The sequence below is a fragment of the Microtus oregoni genome, unplaced genomic scaffold (assembly GCF_018167655.1).
Source record: "Microtus oregoni isolate MIOR12 unplaced genomic scaffold, Mior012 000029F_ref0000214, whole genome shotgun sequence".
Lineage (NCBI taxonomy): Eukaryota > Metazoa > Chordata > Mammalia > Rodentia > Cricetidae > Microtus > Microtus oregoni.
The window spans coordinates 20,109,262-20,135,255 of record NW_024543088.1 but is presented as its reverse complement, the minus strand read 5'-3'; the positions used below and the strand labels follow the sequence as shown (position 1 = coordinate 20,135,255).

The following is a 25,994-nucleotide window of genomic DNA, read 5'->3' as shown; positions in this document are numbered from 1 at the left end:
CTGGCTTCCCCACTCTCAGGCCCCAGAGCCTCTGGGAACCGGACTTGCTTTTATCCAATCGCTGTCATCAAGAGTGGGAATGCTGATAATGTGGAGATCCTTTTACTGGAGAGGGTGGAGATGTTTTCTGAGACAGGAGCCTTCTATATATCCCACCTCCATAAACATTCCCCTCCTAAAAGGATCCCTGAATTATCAGCATTCTCTGTTCTTAGTGACAGCATTTGAGACAGGATCCTTCTACATATCCCAGGTTCAATAGGTAGGCAAGGTTGAGCCTGAACTTCTGTACCTCCTGTTTTATTACAGGGACACAGCACCATGCCGTACTAGTAACCGAACCCAGGGCTCTGTGTATGCCAGGTACTCTGTCACTGAATTACACTCCCAGCCAGGTATGGGGATCTCCTCAAAGTGAACCACAGGCCTATGTCGCAACCACACTTCCACTGTGAGAGGCCTGGGAAAGCTGCCTTCAGCAGAGTCACATGAGTGCACTTCCTAGCACAGAAGTGAGAAACTATGGCCATGACCCTCAAAAAGGTTAAAGATGTTGTGTGATGGACTGGAAACAGGACACAATGAAAAGGAACCACCGTAAATGCCTTTTACAAAACCACAGCCAAAGCAGTCGATTACAGAGAGGAGTAGCAGCAACAGAAAATCATGCCTTGTGGGGTGGAAAGCAAACTCAAGCTGCAACAAGCACAAAATGACAAAACGAGCAAAATGGCAGGGAGACTCCCAGAGCAGAAGAGAAGAGTTTCAACCACACCACAGAGACCCGCTCAGAAACTGCTCAGGGGGGCTTGTTGGGAACCCGGGCAGGTCAGCTTTCTGTCCAAGAAGAGGCTGTCTTCAACTGTTTCTACTGTTAAGCGGCTGACTCAGGCTTATGATTCTGGTCTAAGGTCAAGAGGCTGCATCCAAGGTGGCCTTGTGGGTGGGGCTGCAGGTATAGGACATCACATTCTAAAGACATGGAACACAAGAGACCCACGCAACTGGCCTGGACGGCAGACCCACTCTTAGATAACCATCAACAATTAAACAAATAGGATAACCTATTCACGAGGGCAGAGCCCTAATCACCTCAAGCCTCTGTCCGGCCCCAGTTCTTATTATCTTATAAAGTGAAATTAAATTTCAGCCTGAGGTCTGGAGGAAACAAGTCATATTCAACCACAGCAGAAGCCCTAGCAACCATGGACACGTCTCTCAGCATTTTAGAGGTTTCATCATGGTCCCATTTCTTCCAGTCTCCTCAGGGGCTGTGCCTATTGTGTAGCATAAGCACTCTGCCTGGATCCGACCCACTGGGTTTGGTCTGGATCACTTTCCCACCAGACTGTGTCAAGCCTTAGAGGGGCCGCTGCTCGTCAACAGATACTAACAGCCTGACTGCCACTTCTTAAATCTTAGATGCTTTCATGGTTAGGGAGAGCTGACGGCTTCTAAAAAGCACAGTACTGTTCCTTTCTCACTCGGAGGGTGTTTTCCTTTTGTTTGTTTAGAGTCAGGGACTTACCATGTTGCCCAAGTTGGTCTTGAACTCCTGGTCTACCGGTGTGGGCCATGTGCCTGGCTAACACCCTGAGGTCTCCAGAAACATTAAACCAGCCCTGAAATCCTTCAGGAGCAGCAGGTGAAGCTTCCTAATTTTCAGTCTCATGACTCCTCCATTCCATCACACTTCTCAGAACAAACACGTGTTTCCATGTTACCCAGAGTCCTGGCCTCTAAAGAAGTCTTTAAGAATCAAAGCAAGCCCTAGAGACCCGAGGTTGACTCCCAGGACCCAGACAGGGCGGCTCACAACTACCTGTCTCCCCAGCTCCAGGAGCTCTGACACCCTGACAGCTCTGGGCTCTGGGAGTGCCTGCACTTACATGTGCACATACAACTAAAGACAAAAAGAATCAAAAGAGGGAAATAAACATCAGGCCTCAAATTCAAGATAACCAGAAGAAACCCATATTTACTGTGCAGAACAAGTCTTGGGGTGATTCTCCCAGGAGTCTGAGGCATAAAGATACCAGCAGTGTCACATGACTGCTCCTGGGAGCACTGCCACTATCGCAGGAACAGGACCTGCGGGCCGAGAGCTGCAACAGACTAGGTTTGAATCAACCCACGAATCATGAAAGAGAAGATCTGACCAAGCCAAGCAGCTCAACAGCACACGGCATTCTTCTTTATTCGGAAAGAGCCGGGGAGCACACACCTCGAATTTCAGCGGGAGGCAGAGATGGCTGGATCTCTGTGCATTAAGGCCAGCCTGGTCTACAAAATGAGTTCCAGGACAACCAGGGCTACATAAAGAGACCTTGTCTCCAAAAATAAAAATAAAATAAAAAGGCAGTAAGAAAGTCTGATGGACTGCTCCCACTGTTGTCCGAGCACTTAGGAGGCTGAGGCAGGACCACTTTAAGTTTAGGCCTGTTTGAGTTATAAAGTGAAACTGTAACGTGAAACAGAAGATGGTTAGAAATTATGACCAACATATTGGATAATCTACACAAAGTGAACAGATACCTAGAAATAGACCATCTGTCAAGACTGAATCATGAAAGAAAATCCTAAGCAAAGCAGTCCTCATTTACTGTGGGAAACAGACTCAAGCCTCACGGTAAGGCCCAAACCCAAGTGTGGGGTTCAAGGCAGCCTAGATGAAGGGATTCTTCTGCCTCAGTCTTCTGAGAAGCCAAGATTGTAGACAGCCATTTGCCTGCTTGGTACCTCAACATCCTTTTACTACTGTTTTTGGCTTTGTATTGATGACTTTTAATTACCATACCTCAAAGAATGAGTAGTTAAAAATGACAATAATTTAGTAAGTCATTTTGAGTTAATATAATGCCATCAACTTAGAGTAATATTAAAAATATAAAACAGAGATCAGGAAAAATAAGCAAAACAAAATGCACTGGATACCACTGTATATTTTGGGGGGGGAGGTTGTTTTGCTTTGTTATTTTGTTTTGTTTTGTTTTGAGACAGGGTCTCATCATGTAGCTCTGGCTGTCCTGGAACTCACTATGTAGACCAAGCTGGCCTCGAACTTACAGAGATCTGCCTGCCTCTGCTTCCTAAGTGTTGGGATTAAAGGCGTGTGCTGCCATACCCAGCAACCACTGTACATTTCTAAGGCATCAATTTATCCTGAAAATTGACAATTGAGAGAACAGGAAAATAAGCATTTATCTTGCCTTTTCAGTAAAAACTATATTCAAGGAAACTATGCTCCTTTAGTCTTCTATTTTTCAGCCTGTCTTATTAAGCATATATAATTGGTGTCAAGGACATTTTCATATGTATATATTATGTATTTTGGTCATATTTACCCTAGCCACCCTTTCATCTTTATTTTATTTTATTTTTATTTTTTATTTTATTTTTTGGTTTTTCGAGACAGGGTTTCTCTGTGGCTTTGGAGCCTGTCCTGGAACTAGCTCTGTAGACCAGGCTGGTCTCGAACTCCCAGAGATCTGCCTGCCTCTGCCTCCCGAGTGCTGGGATTAAAGGCGTGCGCCCACCCTCTCATCTTCTCCCAACTTCCTGATTCCCCTCCCTTTTCCCAGTTAGTCCCCTCCTACTTATCTTATAAATCCCGAGGAAGGGATGACAGCCTCCTAAGGTCCGCCTTCTATGAGAGGGTGATGTGCAAATCGTGTATGGATAATTACAGTTGACCAGAGCTAATGGCCTTGTCCATGGGCATTCTCCAGCATTCCCCTTCCTTCCTGCAGTTATTACATTCTTCTCACTCCTCTCCGGTGGCGTTCCCTAAGCCTTGAAGGAGTGGGTAGAGGTCCCACTTATGTCTGAGCACTGTGAGTCTCTGCAGTTATCACTGTCTACTGCAAAACTAAGCTTCTCTGACCGACATTGACAGCAACACTAATCCAGGAGCATGAAAATAGTCATTTAGAAGAAAACCTAATGGGCAAATTATGTCCACTTAGCAAACCAACAGCCATAGCTTGCACACTGGGGTCTATGACCTCCCAGCCATGGGCTTCTGACCAGGTTTACAGTAGCAGACATGAATTCCCTTATCAATAGGCCTCAATTCCAATCAGAAAATAGTTGGCTACCCTCATAATAGATTGCCACAGTAGTATTGCATGCAGGGTCCACAGCTCTATTAGATTTCACTAAAAGAACAGACTGATAGATGAAAACACTATATGGGGCTTATTACTGTGGTGGAAGAAGCGCAACAATGGCTCTCTCTCCAAAGGCCAAAATTCAGTTACTGTTCAGTCCATAAGATTAGATGTCTTAGATGTCTCCATCTATGGCTGGAGTCCTGGAGGATTCCCAGAGGACTGCTGGTCTTTAGTCTCTGTTGGAATCCTGAAGGAGGATGTTCTAATATTAGCAAAGTCATGCTTCAGCAACAGCATAGGTAAACCTGACAGTAAGAGAGAAGGCAAACAGGCAAAAAGCAAAAGTTTCTTCCTTCTTTCATGTCCTTTTATGTGGGCTACCTCCAGAACGTGTGACCCAGGGTGGGGTGGGGCCTTTGCCCTGCCTCAACGTGGTGATGTGGCAGAATTCTCTTGACTCCCTATGGGAGGCCTTGCCCTCACTGAGGAACAGATAAGGGTAGGGTGAGGAGAATGTAGGGGGAGCAGGAAGAGGAGACAAAGGGGAGACTGGGATTAGTATTTAAAAGAATAAAATAAAATACAAAAAAGATTTCTTTATTATGTATACAGTGTTCTGCCTGTATGTATTCCTGCAGGCCAGAAGAGGGCACCAGTTCTCACTACAGATGGTTGTGAGCCACCATGTGGTTGCTAGGAATTGAACTCAGGACTTCTGGAAGAGGAGCCAGTGCTCTCAACCTCTGAGCCATCTCTCCAGCCCCATGTTCACCTTTCTTGTGATAATAGAAGTCACACAAAGGCTATGACATGAGATAAATTCCTTCTAGAATTCTGTCATTTAATATTCTGAACCATTATAAAAAAAATAATATTCTGAACCAGCATCAACAACAGGTTGCAAGACTAGAGATAAGAAGGAAATACTGTAGGCCTGTAACCAAAAAGGAGCCAACCAGTGATCAAAAGCCTAATAAAAGAAAAAACAAAAACAAAACTCCAGAACCAGATGGCTTCATTGGTTAACTCTACCTAATGTTTAAACACTCAGAAACTAATACTAATCTCCCTTCAACTCTCCCCCCACCAAAAAAAGGATACCATACTGCCAAATCCATTATTCCATGAGGTGCATCATCCTGAGAGTAAATTCAGACAAAAACACCAGAAGAGAATTATAGATCCATATAACCAGTCACTACCAAGGCAAAACATTCTCCAATCAGTAATACATAAGAAAGATTTTAATCTCTGACCATGTGGCATTTGCTCCTGGAATTCAAGGATGGTTCAACATACAAAGTATGTTCAACCCTTTGTACCAATATAACAAAAGTCAATATACCACATTAATACATGAATCAATAATGTGATGATTTGGGAAGTCCTTCTATATATGTGTTGCTTTTATTGGTTAATGAATAAAGAAACTGCTTTGAGCCTATAGCAGGACGGGAGAGAGCTATGCGGGAGTGGGAGTGGAGGAACTAAACTGAATGCTGGGAGAAAGAAGGCAGAGTCAGTGAGAAGCCATGTAGCCGCTGAAGGGAACAGACATGCAGGAACATTGCTGGTATACCACAGCCATGTGGTGATACACAGGTTAATAGAATGGGTTAAATTAAGATGTAAGAGTTAGCCAATAAGAAGCTAGAGCTAATGGGCCAAGCAGGGATTTAATTAATACAGTTTCTGTGTGGTTATTTCAGGGCTGAGCAGCCAGGAACAAACAAGCGGCCTCCTACAACAATGTGGTAATGTATTACCACATTAATACATGAATACATACATTAATTAAGGGGACAAAACAATGTAAATTAATACAGAAAAACTGACACTTAGCATCCTTTTGTGATGAAACAAAACATTCAAACTAGGCAGTAAACTTTTTAACATGACAAAAGCTATATATGGAAGGCACATAGTAAACACCTTCAAGGGGAAAAAAAAAGAAAGCTTTTCTCCAAAGATCAGTGGCACATGCCTGTAATGCCAGTATGTGGAAAGCTGAGATGGGAAGATTGCTAGAGGCTTGAGACTGGTCTGGGCTACTCAGAGAGAGGCCAGTCAGTGCTATTAGCAAAAACAAAACAAAAAGGATACCTGTTTCCATCATTCCATTCAACACAGTAGTAGAGTGTGGTAGTTTGAAAAAGAAAAAAAAAGGCCCCTGTAGGGAATGGCACTATTAGGAGGGGTGGCTTTGCTGGAAGAAGTACATCACTGTGGGGGTGGGCTTCACTGTTCAAGCTCCTATGTTCAAGCTATGCCCAGTGATACAGGTCATTTCCTGTTCCCTACAGATCAAGATGTGGAACTCTCAGCTCCTTCTCCAGCATCACATCTGCCTGCATGCTGCCATGTGCCGCCATGTCGTACCATGATAATGGACTAAACCTCTGAACTGTAACCCACCCCAATTAAATGGTTTCCTTTATGACAGTGCTGTGATCTTGGAGTCTCTTCACAGCTATAAAAACCCTAACTCAGACACAGGGGTCCTAGCCAAAGCAATTAGTCAAGAAATGGGCATATGCCTTTAATCCCAGCACTTGGGGAACAGAAGAAAGCAGATCTATGTGAGTTTGAAGCCAGCCTGGTCTACATAGAGAGTTTCAGGACAGCCAAACTACATAGTAGGAACAAAAGGCAGCTCCTAAAACCTTAACTGCATGGAAATACATTAGCACTAAAAACAAAATCAGTGAAGCTGTAAGATACAACTTTAACACAGAGAAATCTGTTGCAATTTTGCATACTAATAACAAAGAATCCAAAATGAAAAGATAAAAATCTACTCCATTTATAACCAGGTGGTAACACATTCTAAAATCCCGAGGGAGCTGTGACAAGTACATTGTAAATTTGAAACTGGCCTGGGCTACATGGTGAGTTTAAGGCTAGCCTGAGTAACAAAGTAAAAACTCATTTCAAAAACACTAGAGGGCTGGAAATGGTATTTAGCAGCAGCAGAGTGCTTGTCTAGCATGTACAGAGCCCTGTATTTGATCCCTAGGACAATGCATACAAAATCTGCCATTCACAATAGCAAGATAATAAATAAAAAACCAACAACAACAATATAGTGATACTAGGAATGTGTTTCAATAGAATGCATTCCTAGCACATAAACAGTCCTGGGTCCAATCCCCAGCACCACACAAACCAGGCATGCTTGTAGGACATGCTTGTAATTCCAACCTTCCAAGTGGAGGCGTTCAGGGTCATTCTTAGCTACATATCAAGTTCCAGAGCAGCCTGGGGAAGGAGATCCTGTCTCAAAACCATCACCATTAACAGCAGCGGTGGCAGAAATAAATGTAAGATTTATACACTGAAAACTAGAAAAGACATAAAAAATGGCATATGTTTAGAGGTCAGAGGGCAACATGGGGGAATTGATTCTTTCCTTCCACCATGTGGCCTACAGGGGTAATCTCAGGTCATTAAGCTTGGTGGCGAGTCTTCACCCACTTAGCCACCTTGCCAGCCCTCAGACTTTACTAATATTTATGATAACACTATAGTTAAGTATTTAATGTATTTCAAACCAAAATATCAATGCCATGTGTCAAAAGATTCACTAGGACCTCAGAGGAGACCACAGACCCACAACAGTCTTGAAAAAGAACAAAGCTGGAAGGCTCATACTTTTGACTTCAAAACATTTTTTACAAGTTTGGCATGGTGGTACACGCACGCATTTAACCCAGCACTTGGGAGGCAGAGGCAGGCAGATCTCTGAGTTCAAGGCCAGCCTGGTTTACAGCATGAGTTCCAGGACAGCTAGCGAGGCGCGAGAAATCTTGTCATGAAAAACAAACAAAAAACACGGAATCAAAACGATAAAAGCAGACACACACACACTGTTCAATGGCACAAAATACAAAAAAGCAGGTCTCAGTTATACAGCCAAATGACTTTCAACAAGGGTGATAGGCCACTCAATGAGGACACACAATCTTCTCAACAAACAGCTGAAGACTCTTGACATCACATAAGAATGAAGTGGATCCTTATCTTTCGCCATATATGTCCAGTACCTCAAAACGAACCAGAAACCTAAATAAAAGAACACTTGACACTAAACCTACAAGAAATTTTTTTATAACATTTATGGATTTAGCATTTCTAAGATGCCAAAGTAACTGTCAATAAAATAATAAAATGATGAGTTCAGAATTATAAACATGGGGCTGCAGGTAAAAACAAGAGTAGGTTTGTTTTGCCTAAGCAAGGCCCTGGCTTCAGTCCCTAGCAACAAACCAATCAACCAAACAAAAAATTAAAGCCATCTAAACCAGGTGTGATGACACAAGCCTGTCACTGCAGCACTTGTGAGGCTGTGAGAGGTGAATTAATCGAAGTTCAAGGCCAGCCTCAGTTATACTCCAGATGCAAGGCCAATCTAGGTCACAGGAACCCTATCTCAAAAATCAACAACAAAAAGTCAACCAAGAAACTGGATGCAAAAGAGGGCTGGGTAGTTAAGGAATAAGTCTGAACTTGATATGGTGACACACTTTTTTAATCCTAATACTCAGGAGATTAAAGAAGTTGAATCCCTGGGAGTTCAGAGACCCTGTCTGAGGAAAACCAAAAACTAAATAAATATATAAAATTTTTGATGCTGGAGCAATCGCTCAGTGGTTAGGAGCACTTTCTGTTCTTCCAGAGGAACCAAGTTCAGTTCCCAGCACTCACATGGCAGCTCACATCCTTCTGTAACTCTAGTCTCAGGGGACCTAACACCCTCTTCTGGTCTCTGCAAGCACCAGACACAAATGGTGTACAGACACACATGCAGGCAAAACACGCATACAAATTAAAATAAAATCAATCTTTAAAAAAAAGGTAAAGTAAAATCTTTTAAAAACAAAACAAAAAACCCAAGAAGCAGAGAGAAAATCTGTTTGTCAAAAGACAGGGCCATATCATCTATGGATAATATACAGAATATAAGAGTAACTAAAATTCATGAGCAGAAACTTCAAATCAATCCAACTTTTAAAAAATAGCAAAAGAGTTGGGTATGTAAATATGTAAATACATCTGCAAAGAAGATATTCAAATAATCAACAAACACATAAGAAATACTGAGCACTCCCAGTTATCAGGGAGATGAAAAAGCACAATGTGCTATCAGTTTACACCCCAGGACAGCCGCTCCCAAAAGGGCAGAGGACAATAAAAAATTATTTTAATTAAGAAAAGTATTGTCAAGATATGGGTAAATTAGAACCCTGTGCACTGTTAGTGCTGCAGCCACTGTGGGTATAAAGTTTCTAATGAAAAAGGCTAAAAAACAATCAGTCTCCAGCATTTCTACAACTTCGAAGGGTGTGTGGTAGTTTGAATGGCCCCCAAAGGCTCGTATATGAGGATGCTTGGTCTGCAGCTTGGTATTGCTTCATACCAAGTAGTGTGGCCTTGTTGGGGGAAGTAATCACTGGGGGTGGGCTGTGAGACTTCACCACACCACTTCCAGTCCACTCTCTGCTTCCTGCTCCTGCTGCTGAGCTACCCAGCCAGCACGGACTCTCCCTCGAAGCCCAAGCCCAAATAAACTCTTCCTCCTGTAAGTTACGGGTCATGGTGTCTCATCACAGTGACAGGAGAGCAACCAGCTTATGCAGAATGAAGCGCAGCTTTTGAAGACATCTGGACACTCACTCACATTTATAGAAGCATTACTTGTAACTGCCAAGGAAAGGGAGCAATTTAAATATTCACTGGTGGAGGAATAAACAAATGTACATAGTATCATTTGGCTTTATAAAGGAAAGAAGGCAGACATAGTGGCTCAGGCTTGTAATCTCTGCTTCCAGGAGAGTTGGGCATATGTGTTTAGGATCTAGAACCCTTCTACAGGCATGAGGTCCATAGATCTAGAACATGTCTACAGGCATGTGGTCCACAGATCTAGAACCTGCCTATGGTACTGTTGATTTAGAATCTGCCTGCAGGTAGAGGGGTGTGTGTGTGTGTGTGTGTGTGTGTGTGTGTGTGATGATCTAGACCCTGCAGGTATGTGTGCCACTGATCTAGAACCTGTTTCCAGGCAAGTGTGCCACGGATCTAGAACCTGTCTATGAAAAAACAAGAGAAAAGAAACTCTCATGCATAGGAATTGTGTTCCTGTTGCTGAGAAGAATCTTACTCTGCAGCCCAGGCTGGCCTGGAACTTGAAGCAACCTCTTGCCTCAGTCTCCTGAATGCTGAGATTGTAAGGAGGAACCACCAAGTCTGCCTACACATCGATTATTTTTTAAATTTTATTTTTAACATTTGTATTGTGTGTGGATATTTGAGTGCAGGTATTTAGAAAACCCAGGAAAGGCATCAGAACCCCTGGTACTGGAGTTAAATGTAGTTGTAAGACGTGGGTGCTGGGAACTAGAACAGTACATACATAGGCTCAATCTCTGAACCATCTCTTCAGCCCTACAGATGAATCCTGAAGACAGCACAATAACTGAACTAACAGGTACAAAAGACAAATCCTAAACAATTCCACTTCTACGAGTTGCTAGAATAGTGAAGAGAAGAGACAGATGAGGGCATGGGGCTGGGAGAGAGGAAGGAGGACATCATTGCTCAGAGCTCCAGTTTTGCAAAAAGAAGTTTGGAGATGACTGCAGAACAATGTAAACATATTTAATACTGGTGAAATGTATACTTGAAGGTTAAGTATATTTTAGCACAATTTTAAAAGACTCTCTTGCCAGGCAGTGGTGGTGCACACCTTTAATCCCAGCACTTGGGAGGCAGAGGCAGACGGATCTCTGTGAGTTCGAGGCCAGCCTGGTCGACAAGAGCTAGTTCCAAGAAAGGCTCCAAAGCTACAGAGAAACCCTGTGTCAAAAAACAAACAAATAAACAAACAAAAGACTCACCTCATGTAACCTTAGAAATCACAAAACTGGGCTTGGGAGATGACTCAGTGGGTAAGTGCTTGCCATACAAGCATGAGGACCTGAACTGGAATCCTCAAAACCGAGGTGAACTCCACACTAGGTACTGTGGAAACTGAGTCCTTGCACTTTCATATTCAAATATGTGTGCATGCGTGCACAAACACACAATTACAAATACTCTCTTAAATAAGCGTATCAAAAATAAAAATTTAAAAATATAGTGTTGGCTATTTCAAAACAGCAGGGAGAGCTGGAAAGATGCCTCAGAGGTTAAGAGCACTGGCTGCTCTTCCAGAGGACCCAGGTTCAATTCCTAGCACCACAAGGAGGTTCACCACTGTCTGAAACTCCAGTCTTAGGGGACTTAATGCCCTCTTCTGGCCTTCTTAGGCACTGAATGCACACGGCAAACTACCCATACACACAAAGTAAAAAATAAATAAATCTGTCAAGCAGTGGTGGTGCACACTTTTAATTCCAGCACTCAGGAAGTATAGGCAGGTGTTACCTCTGAGTTTCGAGGTCAGCCTGGTCTATAGAGTGAATTCTAAGAAAGCCAGGGCTACACAGGGAAACCTTGTCTCGATAGATCGAGAAAGAGAGAGAGAGAGAGAGAGAGAGAGAGAGAGAGAGAAACAGTGTGTGTGTGGGGGGGGGGGGGAGAACAGCCTGGTCTATGTAGCAAATTCCAGGGCAGCCAGGGTTATGTCGAAAGATCCTGTCCAAAACACCACCAACAAAAAGCACACACCTATAGCTGGCTGTCTTTCCCATTCCAGAACTAAGACATCTCTAACAAGTGTGGCTGGCTCAGAGAGGACAGAAATGAAGAAAGACCAAACATTGCATCTACGCAGCTATGTGAAGCTCCCTGTGTGCCTCCACCACCTCTGCTCGGGTCAGGAAGACTTCGAACCCTAAACATTCCCTTTCCTTGCCACCTCATCTAGAAAGAACGGTTAAACCGGGGGAGACGGAAGTGCACTGGGCTCTAAAGCAGAGCTGAGCTGCAGCCCATAGCCAGAGCTCAGGGATGCCTTCCAAATGAGGAAGTGAGGTCACACAGCTGGAGAACAGTGCCCAGGCAGCAGGCAGCACAGCAGCACAGCAGCACAGCAGCACAGCAGCACAGCTCCCTAGCCTGGGTGTGCCCAGGGACTGGGGGTGGGGCAGACTGCCTTGGGACTGCAGTAGGATCAGATACCAGTACATTTAATGTATTTAGGAGGACCGGGGCTGTCTCACAGGCTACAGAGCTGAAAAGGGTGTAAATCAGGGAAGCTGATGTAATGGTCTGGTGGGTGGAGGGGAGATTTATTATGAACGTCATGGGAATCTTATGGTGGGGTAGGGGATGAGAGGCAAGTATTTGCTAAAGCGTGGTGAGCCAGGACCAGTGCAGCAGCTTCCCAGCCTGACAGCAGCCCACAGAAACTGCAGGTAATAATGGAAACATTTCCGAGAACATGGATGGTACTTGGGAAATAACACCACGGGGGAGGGGGCTCTGAGAGACCAGAATTGGACTTCTGAGGTCAAGTTACGTGAGCCATCCCAGATTCCTCATGGCAGAGGTTTAATTTTCCCCGTCTGTATATTCAGAACCCCTCTCCACTTGGCAGCCTACAACCTGGTCATCTAGAACGGGCTCTGGAGGTGCCCAGCACCTCCCTCTGGGGCACACAGCAAAGGCCACCTCCATTATCTGGCATAGCTTAGCAAGGAAGCCCAGGAGCATGTTGTGCCACCTAAGAAGAACTTCAGTGAAGAAAGGATTTTTAAAAGCTGAACTTGGCAAATTAGACAAGAAACTCAGCAGGCCACTCACAAACATGCAGAGGTACCACAGAACACCCCAACTCTGCCCATATCCTTCACCCTCTGTGACCTGACACAGCAGCCTTCTCCAGAACAGTGTTGGCTAGAGAAACGTAGGACTTGGACTCCTGGGAGACACCCTATTGGGGCAGGGGGGCTGAGGGTCAGGCTGGAACAGGGACACCCAGGCCCGCTCACCCAGCTGTGTGGAGGAGGCTTCACGGGCAGATATCCAGAGACAGTGCCAGTGGGCAGGACTGTGGCTGGAGTGAACACACAAAGGGTGAGGGCCAGGAAATACGCTGAGGCAGATGACATCGAGACCGGGCCTAGATACACAGAGGGTAGGAGAGGTACCCCATCTGCTATCCCAAGGCAGCTGGTGAAGCTACTCAGCAGAGACCCCTGCCCAAGCACAGCCAGAGCCTCTGTCTAGAGCCTAGGCACTGCCGCCTTGACAGACTGAACGGCAGCATCTGCCATGCCCCCATAAGTCACTCTGAGCGGGGGATGGTGATGTTTCCTGGTTTATGTCTGCTGCTGTGATAAAATGCCCTAAGCAAAGCCATGTAGATCTGGCGTGGTGGCACACACCTTTAATCCCAGCATCTGGGAAGCAGAGGCAGGCAGATGTGTGAGTTTGAGGCCCCGCCCTGGTCTACATACAGGCCAACCAACACAGTGAAACCCAGTTTTACACATACACGAAATGGGCAATGTGGGGAAGAAAGGGTTTACATGAGCTCACAATTCCAGGGTACAGTCCACTGCAGGGAGGTCAAAGCAGCAGGACTTGATGAGCTAGTCACAGCACATCCACAGGAGAGGGAGAGAGAGGGAGGGGAGAGGGAGCGGGAGACGGGGGTAGAGAAAGAAATGAATGCATGATCCCTTGCTGGCTTCATCAGCTTGATCTCTCTACTCATACAGTCTGGACACCCTGTTGCCAGAATGGTGCCACCCCAGTGAACTGGGTCTTCCCACGTGAATTAAGACAACCCTCCACAGACATCCAGAGGCCCACCAAATGTAGACAACTCCTCATTAACAATCTCTTCCTAGGTGATCCTAGGTTGTGTTAAGTCAACAAACCAGTGGCTCTCAACCTTTCTAATGCTGTGACCCTTTCAGTTCCTCATACTGTGGTGATCCCAAACATAAGATTATTTCATTGCTACTTCATAACTGTAATTTTGTTAATGTTATGAATCATAATGTAAATATCTGGCATGCAGGATATCTGATATGTGAGCCTCAAAGGGGCTAAGACCCACAGGTTGAGAGCTGCTGAAAGTTAGCCATCCTATCTGGTGTATGTCAGAGTTCTCTGGAGTAACAGAACTTAGAGAATGAGTCAATTTCCTCACTCCCTCCTCTCCTCCCTCCTATGTATGTATGTATATATGTACATATGTATGTATGGTTTATTAGAATGGCTTACAGGCTGGGATCCAGCTAATCCCACAATGGCTGACTATGAAGAGAAGGTCCGAGAATTCATTAAGTGTTCAGTCCATGAGGCTGGGTGTCTCAACTGGTCTTCAGGATATGCTGGGATCCCATAGAAGTGGGTTCTAATGCCAGTGAAGGAATGGATTTAACAGCAAAGATAGGAGGAAGCTGGCAAAAATAGAGCATGTCCCTCTTCCATGTCACACAGGCCATACACACAGCAGAAGGCAGGGCCCAGGTTAGAGGTAGGTCTTCCCACCTCACAGGTCCAGATTAGAAGCAGATCTTCCCAGGTTTCATGAGTGGATGGAGGGCAGGTGGGGATGGGGACATGAATCATCAAGTTGGGGGGGTCACTGAGGGGAGAGCGCTGAGGGGTACTGCTGCGGGGGCATTTCGGGGTCGGGTGGAAGTCTGGCACAAGGAATTTCCCAAGAATCTATAGGGAGACCCCAGCTTTTAGACTTCTAGCAATAGTGGATAGACAGCCTGAACTGTAGTGGATAGGTAGGTCATCTCCCGTGACCAGATTGGTGCCTGGCCCAACTGTCATCAGAGGCATCATCCAGAAACTGATGGAGACAAATGCAGAGACCCATAGCCAAGCGTTGGATGGAGTTCGGGAATTCAGAGGAAGAAGAGGAGGAGGAGGAGGAGAATAGACTGTTGATGGAGGAAGGTCATTGGTTAATTAAATAAAGAAACTACTTGCCCTGATAGGTTAGAACATAGGTGGGTGGAGTAAACAGAACAGAATGCTGAGAGGAAGAGGAAGTGAGCTGAGAGACGCCATGCTCCCCTCTCCCGGGCAGACGCACCCAGGATGGACGTAGGCTAGAATCTTCCCGGTAAGCGAACCTTGGGATGCTACACACATTATTAGAAATGGGCTAGTCCAGGTGCGAGAGTTAGCCAAGAAGAGGCTAGATATAATGGGCCAAGCAGTGTTTAAAAGAATACAGTGTCCATGTAATTATTTCAGGGCATAAGCTAGCAGGTGGCCGGGGTGCTGGGGACGCAGCTCCACTGCTCTTATTACTACAGACTGTAGGAGTCAGAGGGGTCAAGGACACCACAGGAAGGTTCACACAATAACCTACCTTGGCTCATGGGGGCTCGCAGAGACTGAACCTATAACCAAGGAGCTTGCATGAGACTGACCTAGGCACTCATCATATGTTACAGTTATATAGCTTTGTCCTCTTGTAGGACTCCTAACAGCAGGAAGAGGGGCTGTCTCCAACTCTTCTACTGGCTTTTGGGACCCTACACCTCTCACTGGGTCACCTTGTCCAGTCTTGATACACGGGGAGGGGTTTAGTCTTACTGCAACTTGATATGCCATGTTTTGCTGATACTCATGGGAGACATGCCCCTTCCTGGATAGGGATGAGAGAAGAGGGGATGCGGGGGGGGGGGGGAGGAAGAGAGGAACTGGGAGGGGAGAGTGGGGGAGGCTGCAGTCAGGATGTAAAATAAATGGATGAATTTTAAAAAATAAGATCCACTGAAACCAATTTAAAAAAAAAAGTAGATCTTCCCACTTCAAATGATCAAATTAAGCAAAAATCCCTCACAGGTGTGCCCAACCATTTTTGAGGCTTTAGTTAATTCCAGATGTAGTCAAACTGACAACCAGGACTAGTCATCACAGCTGGCAAAGGCAGACAGCCAGCATGTGCTGGGTTCTCCAGTCATGTAGGCAATTTTTGCGAGGCAGTCAGACCAACTGAGCACACTCGCCCCTAGGGCTGAGGCTCAAACTGGAACTCTGTGAGTGCCCAGCCTAGAAGTTCCTTCAACCTGGGATTACCAGGATCCCGGAGCCCATCACCCCTGAGGATGAGGACAGGGATCATCCGATCATCCACAGCAGAACAAAGCCGTCTGGGCAAGGGACTCCACCTGAAGATCCACACGGCTGACCCCAGGATGCCTTACACCTAACTGCAGGGTTGTTCAGACCCGAAAGCTCTGGCACTGTCACCAGTTAACACCATCGTATGTCGCTTTAGGGCCAGGCACCTGTAAGGAGAACCAAGGAGGAATAGGCCTCGCCACAACAGGGACCAGGTCTTGTGTTCAGGCCACAGTCTCCAGAGCGCCACAAGTCTCACAGCTTGCTCAAGAGGCACTGGCTCCAGCATTCCCACAGACATTCCAGGGAAGGGAGCATACAGAGGATCAGTCGGTATATATAAAAATAGACAAGCAAGCCAGTGCACACCTTTAATCCTAGCACGCAGGAGGCAGAGACAAGTGGATCTCTGAATTTGAGGACAGTCTGGTCTACACAGCAAGTTCTAGGCCAGCTAAGGCTACATAGTGAGACCCTGTTTCAAAAAACAAAAACAATACATGTGTGTGTACACACATGTACACCTCTGTGCATCTATCTGTGAACACAGGCCAGAGGACATTGAGTGCCCGGGCGCTCTATTGCTCTCTACCTTATCTTTTGAGATAGGTCTCTCACTACCTGGAGCCAGGCTGATAATTAGCAACACCCAGGGATGCTCTTGTCTCTGTCTGTCCTCCACAGGACTGGGGTTACAGGGTCAAACATGTGACTATGCCTGGCTTTTTATAACCATGCCGAGAATTTGAACTCAGGTCTTCACACTTGAGTAGCAAGCACTCTTACCTGTTGAGCCATCTTCCCAGCCCCCAGTACTTGGTCTTTCAGTGAGAGCAATGAGCACTGGCTAGGGACTGAATGCATCACTAGTGACAGCAAATCTGAGAACCTGAAGACACAGCAACATCTTTCCACACACAACACACCTGTTTAGGGTGAACAGTCTCCCACTACTACAAAAGAAGCAGCTGAGTTTCATAAACTGGGGACAGTAACAGGGGTCAGCACCTCTCGTGTCCAGGAAGGAGCCTCACCCTGGGAAATGGCCTTCCTGATCATGTCTCCTCGGCCAGACGAGTGCAACATTTCCCTTTCCCTGACAGGAAACACTAGGAAAGAAACAGTTCGGATGCAGCAGGAAAAACAAAGTTAAACCTTCACTTTGCATTTATGTCAAAATAAATTTGAGGCGGATTAAATGTTGAGTGTAAAAGCAGCAGCATCTAGTAGGAGAAAGAGACGCTATCTAGCTAGTTACCTGCTGGAGAGGACAACAGAAAACATTCAATGCTTTGCTATAAATATGAAAAATTTTGAACATCAAAAGCTGCCACAAACAAAAATGTAAAAGTTGAGAAAAAATGTGTAGGAGGCAGAGACGAAATCATTAATATTTAAAGACTCAAACTAAAGGCTGGAAAAGCCATCAACCCCTGAAGAGAACCCAGTGTGGGACCGACCAGGCTGGTACAGATTTCTGAGAAGGGGCAGAAGCGTGTGTAATTGTGTAAAAGATACGTTATTACCCAGGCCTTGCAGTGAGGGTGTCACTCCCTCACAGTGCCTTCAGGCTCTCCCTCCTGGGGGAACCCCACTACTTCCATCTCACAACCCCATGTTTGTAATTGTTCTTGTTCATCTCCTCAGCCAGCTAGAACTCCTCTAGTGCAATGCCCATGCCTGGCATGGTACTCAGTAAGTAGGCACGAGGTGGCTGAAGGTGAGCATGGGAAACACATAGCCCCATTTTACCTTCGCTCCAAGGTCCCCTCCCTATGTCCCTCCTGGCTATATGCAGAGACACACTTTAACAAGACAGGGAGCCATAAGCCAGGGCCAGGGTATTGCTTGCCAATCTATGAAATGGGCCCAGACCAAAGCAGAGATAGCACGAATGATGCCAACCATCCTGGCCAAACCCAGAGCAGGCATGAATAATCAATCAAAACTGCAGAACACAGACAGAGAAAGGAGAGCATGAAGCAGGAAGAGGGGCAAAGAAAGACAGGGAGGAGGCAGAAGCAGAGAAGAAAGCAGAGCACTAGAGCAAAGAGTGGCTGTGGGTGTCGAGCAGTCCAGAGCTGTCACCTGAGCACCAGCTATCTGGCCTCCCGAATGTGTGGCAACCCAGACAGCCTAGCCCATACAGGATCCTGGACTTGAGTCTCCAGAATTGAGGCAGGGAAAACAGTAAGAGGGGTGCAGTGTAGTCCTTCTTTCCACTTGTCCCCAGATACTGTCACCTCTTCTGCAGGAAGTGCCATGGTTCAAGGCCTGGACACAGCCTGAGCCTCTTTATCTCAAAAGCTGCTGTGTAACTCAGTGGACTGTACGCTGACATGTTTGGCCAGACAGTGGTCCTCCCACACATCAACAGACATGCCCAGTCTAGCCAACAGCTTCCCATGCCTGAGGTCTTTGGTCACCCCTTGTGCCTGATATCCCTTCATAGAGGACCCTCAGGCACCCAAAGGCCTGGTGCTCCTGGCTCTGTGGCTACCACCTTCTCCTCAGCACACCACTACAGAGGGCCAGGTTTCTGCTCTGGGCACTGGTATTGGCTGAGCAGAATTCTGTGAGGGAAAAGGACAGCTCGTCGTGAACTGGACAGCTGTCCAGGATGAACAAGAGTGGACAGGGAGAGCTCCTTGTATCACCTACTCTGCCCCAAAGCAACCCTGTAGGGTGTCAAACACCATCAGAGCATCTCTTCTATTCATAGAGTACCAGAGGACACAGAACAACCATCCTACCCAACCTGCCACACTTCCTGGGCATCACACATCTGTGCCACTGTGTGCTACTGAAGCTAGCAGCTATAATTCACAGATGAACCCAAAACAGATGAGCACCCCAGCTACACCGCAGGTCTACACCGCAGGGCTATGCACAGAGCAGAGTGCCATTTGTTCTGATACCAGCCTTGTTACCCCACAGTGGAACAAGCGTGGTGGGGCTGTGAGAGAACAATAGGCACACAAAATGGCACGATTCATCCACCTTGCAGATGAAGTCCACAGTGCCAGGCCTTGGGGCTTATCAGCAGTAGCCAGCTGGTGGGTCCATTGTCCCCTGGGTACTCAAAAGCACCCCTGAGCTGAGCTGTAGGCCAAGCAGGATGTGTGACACCAGATACCACCATGGCTGGTATCCAACCCCAGATGGATAGAGATCAGACCCAGCTAATGTCCTTACTGACAATGCCCAGCAACCTGGTAGGTCAGTCCCACTGTGGGCTCATCCTCAGGACAGACAGCAATCTGGTGGCTGCTATGTACACTTGAACCACAGGGAAATCCTAGTTGGCATGGCAGCCCCCCATATCTTATCCTGTCCAGACTTCAGACTGTGTCTACCCAGGATGAAGCTAAGCAGACAAGAGTACACACTGCCTGTACCCAGATGATTCCCCAACTAACCACACCCACCAACTCCACCAGGACACTCTGCTATCCTGAGCGACACAGGCCACTTACCTATTTCAGAGGATCTCAGCATGTCTTAACATCCATCCTGTGGATTCTGTCCCTGCAGAGAGACCAGAGGATACTATGTGAAGCCACCCTGGAGTCAGTTCCTTCTGGATGCAGCCACACTGGCCTAGACTCTTCCCCAAGCAGGACACTGGCATCCCTGATTCTAAGGGAGCCCCGTGGAGCTCCTGACTCAACCACTGTATGCACTTTCCTGTCTCAACACACAACTGGGACTGCAGCTTACATTAGGTCCACTTCCCTCTGGATGAGGCTGAGGTCACAGAGTGGACAGAGAGCACCCTCTTTCTCCTACCAGAAGGCTGAATCTGGTATAGTCGGATAAACAGCTCAAGGAGAACTCTGTGTCTCTCTGTCTTGTTTTGTTTTGTTTGGTTTGGTTTTTTGAGACAGGGTTTTGGAGCCTGTCCTGGAACTAGCTCTTGTAGACCAGGCTGGCCTCGAACTCACAGAGATCTGCCTGGGATTAAACACTGCCCGGCTCAAGGAGAACTCTCTCACTAGGGTCTTGCTATTCCATGTAGGGTCGTGCCCCCCAACCCCTTCAGCCATACCTACCCTGTGGGATGGCATTTGCCTTTCCCAAGGCTCCTCAAAACCAGCCCCAACCCTTCTCCTTTAAGCAGCTTCCCAGTTCCTAGGACACTGGCAGCCTAGGGACACATTCCCTCCTGGTATATCTAAGCTTAGGGACACTGCCGGAGTGTTTCTGTCACAAAAATGCAAACCTATATGGCATAGACAGCGAGGGAGGGTTGAGCAAGAGGAGGCATCTCTGGGGTACTACAATGTAAGTAATGGGAGTTCTTCCCTCTCTGGTCTGTTTCCAGATTGTTCTATGCCTCTGCCCAATCTTCCTCAATGGACTCCATTCACTTGGTCCCAGAAGTCTCTCTGTCTCACAACAGCCTATCTTCCCCCAGCCTATCTAGGGAAGAATTCCATCCAACCTAGAGTTGGGTAGCAGGGAGGACCAGAAGCCTGGCTTGCTACCCTAGCAGTCCCTGAGGCCCTCTGGTGGCCATACGCAGGCCAGGCTGCGGCAAGAGAGGCAGCCAGGCCATTCAGTAGAGAGGCTTCAAGTAGGAAGTGGAGAGCTGGTTAAACATTAGAGTGGGATCATGATGCATGGATGAGGGTCAGTACACAACACCAAAGGCAAGAGGGAGCCAGCACATGCTGAGGCAGGAGGACCTTCTGATACTGGAGGAACTGCTGGGTAGAGTTGTCCACGAACCCTTCCCCAAGCAGAGCAAAGACTGTGGCTGGAAAATGAGCCCCTGTTCTACGCATGACATTTCTGGGACAACTTTGCTTTTAACTTAAATGTTAACCTGGATTTTGTCTTACAGAGAACCACATGACTTTGTTATCAGCCCTGATCTTCCAAAGTCTCACCCCAGCACTTGCCACACCACAGCCTTGGCTACATGAATGGCTAGCTAACGTCTAACTCCACTGACTGTCCTGGGTAGGTATAATTCCCTATCTTACAAATGTGAAAACCAGGTCCAGGTCAGGTAGGATCTGAACTCACGTGTTCATATTCCCAGGGCTTCTCATACCCCTCCCCAGCAGGAGATGGTATGGCTACAATGTCATACGGGACTCTAAGAGAGATGTTAGGAAAAGGTGGAGACGCAGAGGTGACAGTGAGGCAGGGTGACAGTGGTCAACAGAGGAACGGGTCTCTTTCTAGGGGTACTCTCATTACAGGGGTATGGTACAGGAGGGTAGGTCAGGATGGATGGAGGGACTACAGCCAGTCATCTTGCTGGGAGCCCTGTGTCAGGAGGCAGACAGGAAGTGGCAGAGATTGGACAGGGCAAACCTAATGATGGGACTCATGACGGGATACCCATCTTGAAAGCCTTTGAACATCCTGCTGAGCTCGTCTACAGGCTCCTGGGTAACCCATCTGGCCAAGGGGTACTACTGAGCACTTTGTCGTGCTCCATTTCTTCAATGAGGATAGTCTGAGCCTAACCCTGTTATAACCTGCCTCCCAGGCACAAACACTGGGCTTCGCCACCAAACCATCTAAATCTCTAGACACCCTGCTGACACCTGCCTGTACTCCACAGACTTCCTGAGACTTGGGGGAAGGGCTGCAGCTGTGTTACAGTGCCACTGACCCAAACACAGGGCTTTAGGCTGGGGCACAAGCCCGGCTCAAGCTTAAAAGCCAGACCAGCAAGCTATAGACCAGCAAAGGCTGACTATGTGGAGAGTCCCCACAGGTACAAGCTGAATCCACCAAAGGGCAGGCCAGACTGAGCATAAGGAGCAGGTGACTGAGGGGACATGTACTCATCATGGGTCAGGATGGCCTGCCTAAGAGCTTGATTGTGGTATCGCCTCGGCAGGATGCAGCCTTGCATGGCTCTCTTAGGGCTCTGCGAGCAAAGGTGGGAATGAAAACGCAAGAGAACATGTCCTTCCTGCAGTCAATGTGGGCGCAGATACAGGGAGCCCTTCAGCCACCTTCAGGGACAGTTCATGCTGCTCCAAGACTGGTACCTACCACAGCAAAGCCGCCCCTCCAGACCCATCGTAAGAATGCACCAACCGCAGTCAGGGATGCTGATGCCCAGCTCAGGGCTAGACTCTGCTGCAAAACCATTTCCATCTACCAGTGTCCTTGTGGGCCTACGTCTCACCATCCCACCGTGTGGCCCCTGAGTGGTCCTCAGAGCGTGAGAAGCACTCCAGGATGCCACGGAGCCTTGTCCTAGGATCTCTGACAATCAACCCAGAAGAAGCAGAGCTCTGGCTTTCCAGCTAGGCATCTGGGGAAGAGCTCCAGGCTAGTCTGGGGGTGAAAGGAAGTCAGTCTGAATCCTGTGCTGCACAAACAAGGACACAGCACAGCCCTACTCCTACAGAGGCTAAGAAATGCAAAGGCTGCCTAGGGCAAGGAAGAGGCCACCTGGAGGAGGGTTGTGAGAGAGAATTAATGTAGGGAGCCAAAGAGCACAGACTGGGGGTAGGAGGGATATAGCAGCTGGGACATAGCCAGACTAAGGGCTGGGCCCAATTCATGCAAGAGAGCCTTGGTCACCAGCATCTGTACAGAAGTCATGAGGATGGCACAGTTAGGAGGACCAGCGCACTGGCTTGGCTGTGCTCAGAAGTACCTGTCATCAGAGCCAAATATTTTGTGCCCACTATGCAATGAGCACTAATGGACCCCAAATGAAGGATAGGTGTAGAGCAGAAGAAACAGGTCCTACCTCAGATGACACAAAGTTGCAGCTTCTGGCCTTTCCAGATAGTTAGTATCTGTCTGGACCACCCGCTTCTGAAGCAGGCATAGCCTCAGAACACAGGGATGAACTAGAGTAGTCCCAGTATCTATCACCATCCAGGCTCACAGATCCTGAGATCCTCCCCACAGCAGGCGGCACTTGCTCCCGATGGACCAGATACAGCCTGGATCCTGGACCAAAGGAGGGGTACAGGGCCTGGGGATCACTGTGGAGTTGGATGGTCTTGGTGCATAACTGGCCGTACTGAGCGAGAGTTATTTCCAATAACAACTTGCCCATAGTTCTATCCCTGGCTTTATAAAAGTCTAGCCTAACATCAGGATAACCAAAGTGAGTTCCAGTGAGGACCCAGCAGATAGTGTAAGCAGAAACCAGAGGCCTCAATTCAGACCAATGACTCTCTGCAATGAATACTTGCAAGTAAAGATATATGGGTTAAAAGAGAGAGAGACTAGAAGTTAACACAAATGGGAGCATTTCTTTCTTTTCCATCATATCTAAATGTCTGAATCTACAGGGAAGAAGCAAGAGTCCCCTAGTACCCTAGACACTTTGCTATCTGACACCAAAACAAATAGTTAAATGTTGCATGTATGCAACATCTGATTACTTAAAAATTAAAGGGGGAAAGCCAGAGTACCCAGGCCTCCTACCCAGAGCAACTCCAGGTTTGCTGACTGTCTGGGGTTGGCGTCCCACTGAGGAATGTGGGCTATCTAGGGAAAAGATCCAAGCAGAGACACCAGACAAGGGATTCCCAGCAGAGTCTCTTCTCTCATTTGTGAGGCCTTAGGAGCAGCGTGGTGCTGGGACACCCCATTGGCATCACCGAGACCCGGTGCTCACCAACGGCTGTGCCGCCCGTGGAAGTTCCCCGACCTCGCCTCCCCTGAGTCCCCGTAGTAAAGTTTCCATAGCTGCCGAGTGCCAGCTTCCAGGTGCTGCGGTGCCTCGCGGAGGGCAAGGCTGCGGGAGCTGGGTCGTGTTCAGCCCGGTAGCATGAAGCTGGCTCCTTGGTCAAGTCGGACAGGGCCCTGGGGTCACGCACAAAGGGACCCGCCCCCAGCGACCCCAGCTCTCTGGAGCCCCGGCGTGGGCGAAGCGCTGATGGGCAGAAGAACCGGCTTCCGAACCCCACCCAGACCTTGAGTCCGAGCCCAGGACCCTGTCCCTAGCAGAGTCCACGTCGCAAGCTAGACTCTATACCCAGCCCGCTCCCCCAGCACACACCCTAGCCCCGGCCCAGAATAGAGTGTCCAGCCCCAGGCCCACAGCCGGACCCCGCCCACCCGGCCGAGCTCACCTGGCGCGCGGCGTGGGCGGCTCCGCAGCGCGGCCTCCGCCCCCCAAGACAGGCGCTCCCGGTCCCCCGGCGCGCAAAGAGCGGCCTCTCCAGCGCTCTGCACCGGACGCGGCTCCCGGGGCCACAACTCGTGCGGGTGCTGGGGAGAACCCTCCCCCCTCCCCTACCCCCCGAGCAGCCGGCGGTCTAGCCCTCCAACCCCTCCCACGACCCGTGTGCAGAGCGGACCCAGCCGGCGACGAGGCCCCGGCCCCGCCCCATCCAACCGCGAATTTTCCCATTGGCAGAGAAACGCGCCCCGCAACCCGCACCGATTGGATGGATGTGCAGAGATTGCAGCTTGCCGTTGGGCTCCTGGTATTGTCAGTCTTAGCGGATGATCGGCCCCCTAGCGGAGCAGGCCGAGGAGGCCCTGACACCTGCCCCAATGCTGCGGTTGCAACGGAGACAGAAGGCTCGGAGCTGCCCCCTCTCGGCCGCCTTCTGAGGACTTTCCCCGATAGTAGGCCCTGAGCCGCAGCTCCCAGGGCCGGCGGTCACTACTGGACTACAGCAGCATTGTCTCCATCACCACCCCCAGTTCGCAGGTATCCTTTAGCGCCTGCTGTTTGCCGGACACCAGGTGGAGTGTCGATCCTTTTTATTGGCATAGAATGGTATTTCTCCTACAAGGAGGGTTGGCCTGCTGCCCCTATTCTACAGATGGAAAACTGAGGTCTGGGGAGGTTCTTGCTTGTTTTAGGAGACCAGGACGTGAACCCAGTGGTCCGTGGGGCATGGGGCTCTCTCATTGCCCCAGCGAGGACAGACAAGGTTAGCAAGGCTGGCAAGGGGTGGGGATGGCTGCAGTGTTTCGAGGGCAAAAATAGACTGGTAAAACTAGGGTTTGTTTCTTCTGTCAAGCCTATATTTACGGCGCTCTTGGGTGCTTCCCACACCGCATGAGGCTGCTCTTTCCTGGGGCATTACTAGAGTTCTCAGCCTGGGAAGGGGAATTATTGTTTATCTCTCCCCCACCCCACCCTAGTGTCGGCATTTCCTCTGCCCTGCTTTGAGTCTGGAGAAACATTAAGGAGCTTCATCATCCACTGCCTGAAAAGATTAGCACACATTGCCCTGCCAGGTAGAGAACACCAATCACATCTGCAGTGACACCAGGCAGTGGAGGGGAACCACCAGGGATGTTGTAAACAGGAGACGGGAATGCAGAGATGAATCTGGCCTGTGCTTGCTTATAAGCCTTTCAGGCCCTGGATGCACCTGGAAATAAGTGACTCCCGGGCTATCTGCGTTTCCAAGGCCCCTACAGATAGTGCTAATGGAAGTCGGGGGGGGGGTCCCAGACAGTCATATTTCACCCACATATGCTGAGTCCAGCATGCTCACCCAATAATGGTTGAACAAGAACCATTGTTGCTTGGCAAGAACAAAGAAAGAAAAATGCCTGGAGCAAGATCTCACTTCTGGGTCCACCTGTTCTCTAGCAATAAAAACTGATACTAGGAGCTCTTCAAAGTCAAGACAGTTGCTTCTACTCTGTTGGTTATTGGCACTTGAAATGAAAAGCATTTGGCATCCTGACATTGAGATGTTTTTGAGCTCTGGGAAGACAGATTGAGCCCCCTCAAGAAAACAGAGTCCTCCTAGAAGGCAGCTCTTGCTATGTAGAACAACATTCTGGCTAAGTTGCTATGTGGTGGGGGAGTCCCTTTTCTGCATGGGAAGTGGATTTATTAAGTTCAACTGTCCTCTACGTTCTCCAAAGGCATGG

At 48.1% G+C, this 25,994-nt stretch overlaps 2 protein-coding genes across 7 annotated transcripts in view; one reads left to right on the top strand and one right to left on the bottom strand.

Annotated features, from left to right (window-relative positions):
- Arvcf (ARVCF delta catenin family member) overlaps nt 1–24,469 on the bottom strand; it is a 53,364-nt gene extending 28,895 nt beyond the window's left edge. For 2 of the 5 annotated variants that reach the window (XM_041678395.1, XM_041678394.1), the window contains exons 1-2: nt 24,224–24,468; nt 19,634–19,685 (exon numbers count right to left, since the gene is read on the bottom strand). The gene's annotated coding sequence lies outside the window, so the exon portion shown is untranslated. Of the gene's footprint in view, nt 1–19,633; nt 19,686–23,766; nt 23,796–24,223 lie in introns of those variants that run through there. The other 3 variants (XM_041678393.1, XM_041678391.1, XM_041678392.1) reach the window with 3 other exon arrangements.
- A 101-nt stretch (nt 24,470–24,570) lies between these two features.
- Nucleotides 24,571–25,994, top strand: part of Tango2 (transport and golgi organization 2 homolog) — a 39,796-nt gene continuing 38,372 nt past the window's right edge. The window contains exon 1 of one of the 2 annotated variants that reach the window (XM_041678408.1): nt 24,571–24,810. The gene's annotated coding sequence lies outside the window, so the exon portion shown is untranslated. Of the gene's footprint in view, nt 24,811–25,012; nt 25,037–25,994 lie in introns of those variants that run through there. The other variant, XM_041678410.1, reaches the window with a different exon arrangement.